Genomic DNA, 9,688 nt, shown 5'->3' with positions numbered 1-9,688 from the left:
CATATGTGGGATCCGAACCGGGGCCCTCTGGCATCCCAAGCCAGCTCTTAACCATTGCGCCACTCGGCCGGCCCTCAACACTATTTATTGAAGAGACTGTCTTTACCCACTGTATATTCTTGCCTCCTTGGTCATAGATTAATTGACCATGTAGGTGTGGATTTATTTCTGGGTTTCCTATTCCATTTCATTGATCTATGTATCTGTTTTTATGTCAATACCATGCTGTTTTGATTACTACCACCTTGTAGTATAGTTTGATATCAGGTAGTGTGATACCTTGAACTTTGTTCTTCTTTCTCAATATTGTTTTGGCTTTTCAGGGTCTTTTGTCTGAGCCAGAAATTCTTCACTGAAGTCTTCTTTTGGTCACCAGAGATTCTTTTTAAGTATCAGACTAGAGTCCTCAAATATCTCCTCTTCTATCTCATTCTTTGAAATTCTCATTTTTGGTGGCACAGACAAATAATGCGAAGGAAACTGATGTTCCAGGAATGGGACTCTCAGTTCAAGGCCATGGGCAGTGGTAGTTCCATCTGTGTGGAGAAACATCAAACAGAGTTTCTTCAGAGGTCTCTCACTCTCCTCCTTGGCTTTTGAAGAAGAAGTCTTGTGAAAAAATAACCCTGTGTTAGTTCATCTGAACCTTCCCCAGTGGTCACCTTGCTATCTGTGTTCTTCCAATGTACTTAAAAGTGAAATACATACCTGCTGAAGCATGAACTGTTGTAATAAGTTTCCAAGGAAAATATGACTTCACCCATGACCCTGAATGCCTTCCTCAAGAGTAAAAAAGACTTTATAGTGTTCACTCCCAATATGATTTGCCACCTTTCTAGCAGCCAGCAAATTGGGATGTCTTCCATGTCCCTTGGAAATGTCTGGAGAGTGTACTATACATGAGCCCCTTTTAGCTGCCTCAACAGGGTGGCAGCAACTAAGCTGGAATTCAGGCCCCCTGACAAAAGGCATCCAGTCCTTCTGTCTGCCATCAAATGTTTCTTAATAGCATTTAAAAAAAGGATTCAGAATTATGCATGTATATTAACAAGTAAAAATTACACAAATACATCTACTTCCCCAGACAAACATTCATTATTTTGCCCCAATGGAATCACAGCAGGTTTACCTTGTTGGATTGGGTTTTAGTTTTAAGGATTGTTCCCCATCTTCTGCACCATCAGTTTTTCTCCTCTATACTGGGCCATTTATAGCATATCCATATCCATATATGCTGTAATAATACCTCTCATGTTCTGTTTCTCACTCTCCTTTATAGCAAAAGTCCTTGAAGGAGTTGTCCACACTTGCTGTCTCCATTCTCCTCACCTTCTCTTCACAATTTCTTTTTCAAAACCTGGGAGTAGTTCCTCTATGCAGTTTTAATTAATTAATTAATTAAGATTTTTATTGGGGAATTGGGGGATGGGAACAGCGCTGGGGAATTGGGGGAAGGGGAACAGACAAGTTGCTGTCGTTTTGTTCTTCAGTTAGCTGTGGAAGACATTGCTTCACTGGCCCAAGTTGGCACATCATTGCACTCTTCCCGGGTGAGGCAGATCAGTCGCCAGCTTGTGGACAGCCGCTCACAGCAGCTGCTGGCCGCTCACGCTGGCAGCTGGCTACACATGGTAGCCCATGGCAACCCACCTGCCATGGCCGGCGACTCACGGCAGCCCAGCTCCAGGTTGAGCTGTTGTTCAGCATCTTAGCTGTGGAGGGCTGTGTCACTGGCCCTCATATGTGGGATCCGAATCGGGGCCCTCTAGCATCCCAAGCCAGCTCTTAACCATCGCGCCACTCGGCCGGCCCCCTCTATGCTGTTTTAGAGGGCATGTAGTGGTTCCCCTCCACAGTGATGATACTTTACCATTTCCACTGATGCAGTCTTCCCATTTGGTTTTCAATCCAAAACTTCATAGTATCCCCAAAAGAAAAATCTGCATTTTCAAACAGGAGTCAGGGCGTGTTTCAGTTAACAAGACCTTTTTAGCTTCTGAACACACAACCCCAGAACTACCGTCTATCATGTCTTTAAACAAAGGTCTGACTCCATAGTTATCTCATCCCAGGAATACTTTCTTATTGGCAGTACCCAGTAAAATAAATGCAGACACCCCATCCAATGTACAAATTGTTTGCTCAGTTCTTCCTTTGTCATAAAAATGAAGGATTATCTTACCATTCACTCTGGTCTAGTAATCAAATTCAAAATGGTGTTGCACCTCCTTATGATTGTAGATTTCATCACTGTAATAGAGCCACTGAAAAATAAGGGTATTTCTTTGTTTGAATTGGCTGCATTCCAAACACCTCGTCAACCACCACCAACCGGTGAAATCTGAAGTGGCAGTTGGTGTATCCATTGACATTCTGAGGATGAAATGCATGTGGACATCTGTGTGCAATCTCCCTAGCACTCAGACACTGATGGGAAAGACAACCATCACTGCCCCAAAGGGCCCAAATGGCACACATGCTGGAGTGGAGCCACAGGCTTTCGGTGCAGAAGCAGGCTAGGCTGACAGGAAGAGTAGAGGCAAGGGCTGTGGGCTGTCTCCATTGTTTGTTTTTAATAGACGCACATCTAGATATCTATAGTCTTTTCTTAGATAAATGCTAGCAAACTGTACATACTTTTCTCTACCTTGCTTTGTTTTCTGTCAACAATATGTCCTAGCAATTTGTTGACTGTCGCACATACAGACTTTCTTCATTCCTTTTTACAGGTACTTAGTACCTCATTGTATGGATGCTCTGGTACATTGTAAGGGGGAACAAGGGTACTAAGAAAGATGGAAAGCATGGGAAACCTTTTGGAAGAAGAGGTCTTTTATTTTGCCAACCTGTGGGTAACTTGAGGATCCCAGAAGAGGCTGACATGGTAGTGCCAACAGAGAGATGATTGAACATTATTAACACAAGGTTGCTGGTGGTCCTACATAATAAACCTCTTTGTTCTCTGAGCTGAAGAGGAGCAGTAAGAATATGAAGAAATAGGGCCGGCCGAGTGGCGCGATGGTTAAGAACTCGCTTGGGATGCCAGAGGGCCCCGGTTCGGATCCCACATATGAGGGCCAGTGACACTGCCCTCTACAGCTAAGATGCTGAACAACGGCTCAACCTGGAGCTGGGCTGCTGTGAGTCGCCGGCGACGGCGTGGGCTGCAGTCCCTGTGGCAGTGGGTTGCCATGGGCTACCGTGTGTAGCCAGCAGCCAGCGTGAGCGGCCAGCAGCCGCAGTGAGCGGCCGTCCAGAAGCCGGCGACTGATCTGCCTCACCAGGGAAGAGTGCAATGATGGTGCCAACTTGGGCCAGTGAAGCAACGTCCTCCACAACTAGACTGAAGAACAAAACGACAGCAACTTGTCTGTCCCCCTTCCCCCAATTCCCCAGCACTGTTCCCATTCCCCCAATTCACCAATAACAAAAAATCTTAAAAAAAAAATATATGAAGAAATAGGTCTTTCCTTTTTTCCTCCTGTACTTCCTTGTTGTGTATACCTTCTGTTATTCCATTTGGGTTTAAAGCAAGCCTAGAATTACCCTAGAGTATAGCTATCTCTAAAAGGAGAGGAATCTAACAGAATATCAGGGAAGTCCTGCTTTTCTATTTGTGAAACCACTTTCCTGATGGTTGCTATTTCCCCTCTGATTACTTCTGGAATCAACTCATTGGGCATATGAGGTGTCCCTTCAGAAGTCTCTGAATTGAGTAAAAAATAACTTACCCTGTTATACACTAGATCTCAAAATTCATTCTGTAGTCTATTTTCCATCTCTCATTATGCTCAGTCTTATTGTCCAATAAAGCTTACTAAAGACACTGTTTCAATGAGTACTATATAATAGCATAGCTGGCAAAGTAAACATATATTAATACAAAACCCTCAGTGGAGTTAATAGAACAAAAAAATCAGGGGAATGTTTACTTTTTTGTTTACCTCTCTGTCAGCCCACTTCCTCACCTCTCCTCAAAGAGAAGGGTTGTTAATTGATTGGCCATACTCAATTGGTTTGGTCACAAAGAGGATGGGATCACTATGCTTTAAAAGATTATTCACAAAGTCTGTATGAAGAAGATTTTGAAACAGTCTTGAAAAATAACAAAAGTAGGATTAAACAAAAATAGAAACACATTCCTTGTTTTTTGATAGGACTGATCACTATTCGTTTCCCCAAGTTAACATATAAATTTAATTCCAAAAATAGTTCCACTGAAATTTTTCCTGGCACTGGATCCTAAACTTCATATGGGAAAATAAATAAGCAAGAATGCTGATGAATGTCTTCAAAAGGAAGAGTAATAAGAAGGAATTGGCCTTACCACGTATTAAAAATTACTATGAAGACCCTATAATTAAAAGAGTGTGGTGTTGATGCCTGGCTAGACAGACAAACTAATGGAAATGGTTTCAAGTACATATAGAGATTTAGTATATGACAAAGGTAGCATCTTAAATCATTGAGGGACAAGATTAATTTTTAAAAAATGGTGTTAGCCCAACTGGAGACTCATTTGAAAAAAATATGTATTCAGATTTATATCTCTTACTTTACATTAAAATATACTCCAAATAGATCAGTTATTTCAGTGTAAAAAAGGGAAAAACATAATATCCAGAGGAAAACATATGTTTATTTCTTTGTAACCTGGTCATGAGGAAAGCCTTTCTAATTCAAATTCCAGAAGCCATATAGAAAGAGTAATACATTTAAACACATCTCTCTCTCTCTCTCTCTCTCTCTCTCTCTCTCTTTCTCTCTCTCTGTACACACACACACACACACACACACACACATTCACTTTTGCTTAGCAAAAACATCGTAAGTAAAGTCAAAAGATAACAAATGGATAAGTAGGAGAAAATATTTGCAGCTTAAAGTACATGAAATAGCTAATTTCTATCACAGATAAATAACAAAAAATTGGGTCTTCGGAAAAGTCATGACCCATGTTTGCAACAGATGGCACTAGTTCATTTTTGGAAGTATTAGAGTCATTTGCATCTATGTTATTGCTATGTCATTTGACAGCTGACAGTTCTAGCTTCATTCTAAAAAAAAAACTGAGCAATTTGGTTGAGTTTTGGAGATTTTAAAACAAGTTGAAGATGGAAGACTAAACTGCATTTTCGCCATGTTTTACCGTTTTACTTCCATAAAGGGAAGAATGCGCATCAAGCTTGTGAAAAGTTGCATAAATTTTACGGTGACAATGCTCTACAAGAACGTCAGTGCCAATGATGGGTCACAAAATTCCATGCTGGTGAGTTTGATCGCAACGATGTTCCTCGGTCAGGGAGGCCCACTGAGGTTGATGACGACAAACTAAAGGCACTGATCGAGTCAAACCTACATTACATGACACGAGAGATTGCAGAAACATTGAACATCCATCATTCAAGCGTTCATGACCACCTGAGGAAGCTGGGATACCTAAGCAAACTCGATATTTGGGTTCTGCATGGACTCAAAGAAGTTTATTTGATGGTGTACATCATTATTTATACATCTGCAATATGCTCATTAAACGTGAGGAAAACGACCCTTTTTTGAAGTGACTGATAACTGGTGATGAGAAGTAGATTGTTTATAACAATGTGGTGCACAAACGGTCTTGGTCCCAATGTGATGATTCACCTCAAACGACATCGAAAGCAGACATTCATCAGAGGAAGGTTATGCTCTCAGTGTGGTGGGATTTTAAAATGTTGTGTTTTTCGAGCTCCTACCAAGGAACCAAACAATCAATTCGAATGTGTACTGTCAGCAATTGGACAGTTTGAACAAATCCATCATCCAGAAATGCCCAGAGCTTGTTCATTGTAAAGGAGTTGTATTCCATCATGACAACACAAGACCACACACAGGTTTAATCACCTATCAAAAATTATTGGAGCTTGGATGGGATGTGTTGCCACACCCACCATACTCCCCTGACCTTGCGCTGTCAGACGTCCACTTGCTTTGGTCTCTTCAAAACTCCTTGCGTGGTATATATATAACATTCAATTCAGATGAGGCTGTCAATCAGCACCTTGTTCAGTTTTTTGCAAATAAAGACAGGTCCTTCTATGAACGAGGAATTGTGAAGCTCACTGAAAGATGGCAAAAGGTTATCGAACAAAACGGGCAATATATCATTGACTGATCTTTGTTCTTTATATAAATAAATGACCTTTGAAAGACAGACAAAATATGTCATGACTTTTCTGAAGACCCAATAGATGCTACAATATGGATGAACCTCCAAAACATTATGCTAAGTGAAAAAAGCCAGTCACAAAAGATCACTTGTTATATAACATTTATATGAAACTTCCAGAATAGGCAAATCTATAGAGACAGAGAATAGATTAGTCGTCACATAGGGCTAGGTTGGGAATGGGTGGGGGTTGCGAGTGAGGGATGACTGCTAACGGGTATGAGGTTTCTTTGGGGTTATTAAAAAAAGGTTCCAAAATTATAGTATGGTGATGGTTGCACAACTAAATATAAATATACTAAATATCATTGAATTATACACTTTAAATGAGTAAACTTTATGATATGTAAATATCATAAGAAAGCAGTTTTTTTTAAAAAAGATAAAGACAAAAACCCAGTAGGAAAATGACCAGCAATGTTAAGAGATGGTTCACAGAAGAAGATGAAAGGCAAATAGCCTGTGAAACATTTGAAAAAATACTCAGCATTGTTCAGTATAAAAGAAATGCAAATTAAAATATATTGAAATACTGTTCTTCACTTACCAGATTGGCAGTATTAGGAGACAGTCTCCAGGGTGTTTCTATATATCTTGTGATAACTTTGTTCTCAACTATCTTTTCAAGGATGTTTGTTGGGAGGACAAAAATAGTGTCTCCCTTTGGGACAGAGGGATTTATTTCCTGACCAGGATCATAAAGATAATATTTTCCTTTGGGGTAAAGATTGGACAGGTTTTTAAGCTGTCCCTTATACGAATTGGGGGTTTCACAAGCTTGGTGTTCCTCTGCTGTGACACAAACCCACCTGGGCTCAGCATCCACCTGGGACACTCATGATTCCCATGGGACTTGGGGGGCAGGTTGAACTGATGCCAACATGCAGCTCAGGCTCTTGCTGCCCCATAAACAATAGATTCTCTTGTCTCTGACCTAGGAGTCTAATGTCTTCTAGCAGCATCGTGCAAGTGTGACTTGAGAGCATGCAAGGAGGGTAAAATCTCACACCCTTCCCTGTTCTTGACCCGCAGAGGTCTACAAACTCGACAGCACAGTGTGTTGGTAAACCTGGGGAGAAACAGGTATTACACATTGCCGCTGGGATTGCAGAATGGCAAAACACCTCTGGAGGGAAAATTTGGCAATATTTAACAAAATTATGTGTGCATTTACCCTTTGACACCGTGATCCTTCTGGAAACCTAGCTGAAGATACACCTCCACAAATGCAAAATGATATGCACTGTGCTCTGCCTTGTGAAATTATTTGTAATATGAAAAGCTTGAAGACAAGTCCAAGTATCTATCAATAGATGACTGGTTGAATAAACTAGGGCATATCCACACATCCACACATATGCGAATACTTATACATGTATATACTGTATATACAGTATAAGTATATATATATATATATATACACTTTTTATACTTATTATGTGAAAAAATAGGAAGAACACACAAATTTTTGAAAATGAAAATGGTTACTTACAGAGGATGGGTAGAATGGGTATAGGGAATAAGGGTAAGATAAAAAATTCTCTATCTTTTCTTAATAGTTTTGATTTTTGAATCACTATTTACATATTCAAAAAATAAAATTGAGTCAAATAAGAAAAAACAAACCCTAACATTGAATACAAACAGAAACAAATGAATGGAACTAAATATAAAATGTAATCACACCGAGAAAATAATTAAAGTAACTTTGATTACGTATAGACTACTGTACATTTTCTACATAAACTCTAAGGATAAAATTGCAAAGATATTTTGAACTGCATTCGATAAGTTTATTGTTAGTAATGTTTTTGTACTTTTGTATCTTATATCATAAAAATATACTTTTGTATACTATAAAATAAAACAAGTAAAAATAAGTAAAAATTAATGTTATTAGGAACCAAGATTTCCAAGTTAAGACAAGTAAAAAAGAACTATAATGTGAACTTTGAATTGCAACTATCAATATAAACTCATGAGATATATGTATTTTTAATTCAACAAATATTTATTGCATTCCTACTCTATATGTCAGGCATAGGAGATATAACAATGAATAATAAAGGTACAATCCCTACTGTGATATTTATAAGAGACATATATCAAATACATAATTGCACAAATAATTACAGTGGAATTAAGCCTAGCATTTTGCCAAGAGTTTACACCATTACCATTCAACATATGAAGTTCCGCAGCCTGAAAAGCTGCCCAGCCTGAAATTGCAACCTTATTGTTACGCCAAAATACTTAGTGCCCACTTTAAGAAAGAATACTATACTCAGAGTAAGGGGGAGCTTGTGCCTGAAAATAAACAACTGGGATCCCTCCACCTGTGTGGGAGTATCAGTTTTCTAATGAGAGAAATTAAATGCACAGGCCTATGTCAAGTTGCCCAGGTTTGTACTGACAAGCAGCGGTGTATGCCTTTCCCAGACGTGAGAAATGTTCTGTATCTTCCCGTCTCCTTGTAACAAGGAACATCCTGCTTGGGAGCGAAACAAGGCTGTGAAAGAAACTGGCATAATTGCAAGGGAAGTAAATTTTCAAGGGAAAGAAATGTCCAGCAGGACCTCGAGTAATAAATTAGTGTCACTCGTCAAGATCGGTCTAATTAGTGCCAGTGACTGAATTTCTTTTTATTTTTAAAAGCATTTAATGTAAAAATACCACGTCTAAGCCATTTGCTAGTTGTGAGTAGTTGTCACTGATTGAATTTATAGTAGAGAACTTATGAGCTAGATCTAAAGCAAAGGAACTCAAGGTTGAGCTTAAGTAGATGCCAGTCTTGTAGGGTGTGTAAAAGTGAGATAATCTCTGAATATACGCCATCTGTTTCCTACTTCTTTGTCAAGCTCTGTTACTGTGAACATTTAGTTACAAAGACTAGTACCCATGAAAGGTCCACAAATGGAGATAGTAATCGCCCTTTCTAGTACAATGTGATAAGGAATTTCATATTTCTGGTTTTCTGGCCTGTTGAGGTGTTGGCCATCTAAAAAGTCACTTAGTGGTTGAGTCCAATTATCTAGGAAACCAACTGATACCTAGGAACTGGTACCAAGTGGAGCTGGGTGGTCGCCAAAGGAAAGTGAATACAAACTCAACAGTTGGTTTAATTGCATATTTTAGCTATGTCATAAGCAAATTGTGGCCAGTACTGGACATATGCCTAGAAGTGACTAAGGATGGAAAGGGCAGTATTAAGGATGGGTCCTTTCCAGGCAGTGGTGTGCTGATAAATGGTTAACAACAGATTCTCTGGGAGAGAGGGAGTTGAGCAGGCCCTGATTGTAGTGTTTTCTGCTTCCCATTGTGTATTTCCACAGGCTGATTTCAAGCTACCCAGGATTTAACAAACAGCAAGATTCCTGACAGCTTAGCAATTGATTCTCATAAGCTAATTCTATCTGGCCTCATCAAACCATTGCTTATTGGTACCATAGTTAAGAGGTAACAAGCCATTTGTCAACAATC

General features: G+C 39.5%; 1 pseudogene; it reads right to left on the bottom strand.

Moving 5' to 3' along the window:
• Window positions 1–300: 300 nt before the first annotated feature.
• On the bottom strand, window positions 301–2,547 carry LOC109393917 (asparagine synthetase [glutamine-hydrolyzing] pseudogene; annotated as a pseudogene).
• Window positions 2,548–9,688: the final 7,141 nt, after the last annotated feature.

This window comes from Hipposideros armiger, unplaced genomic scaffold (genome assembly GCF_001890085.2).
Source record: "Hipposideros armiger isolate ML-2016 unplaced genomic scaffold, ASM189008v1 scaffold_397, whole genome shotgun sequence".
Lineage (NCBI taxonomy): Eukaryota > Metazoa > Chordata > Mammalia > Chiroptera > Hipposideridae > Hipposideros > Hipposideros armiger.
Note: the sequence above shows the minus strand (reverse complement) of the source record. Positions and strands in the feature narration are given on the sequence as shown.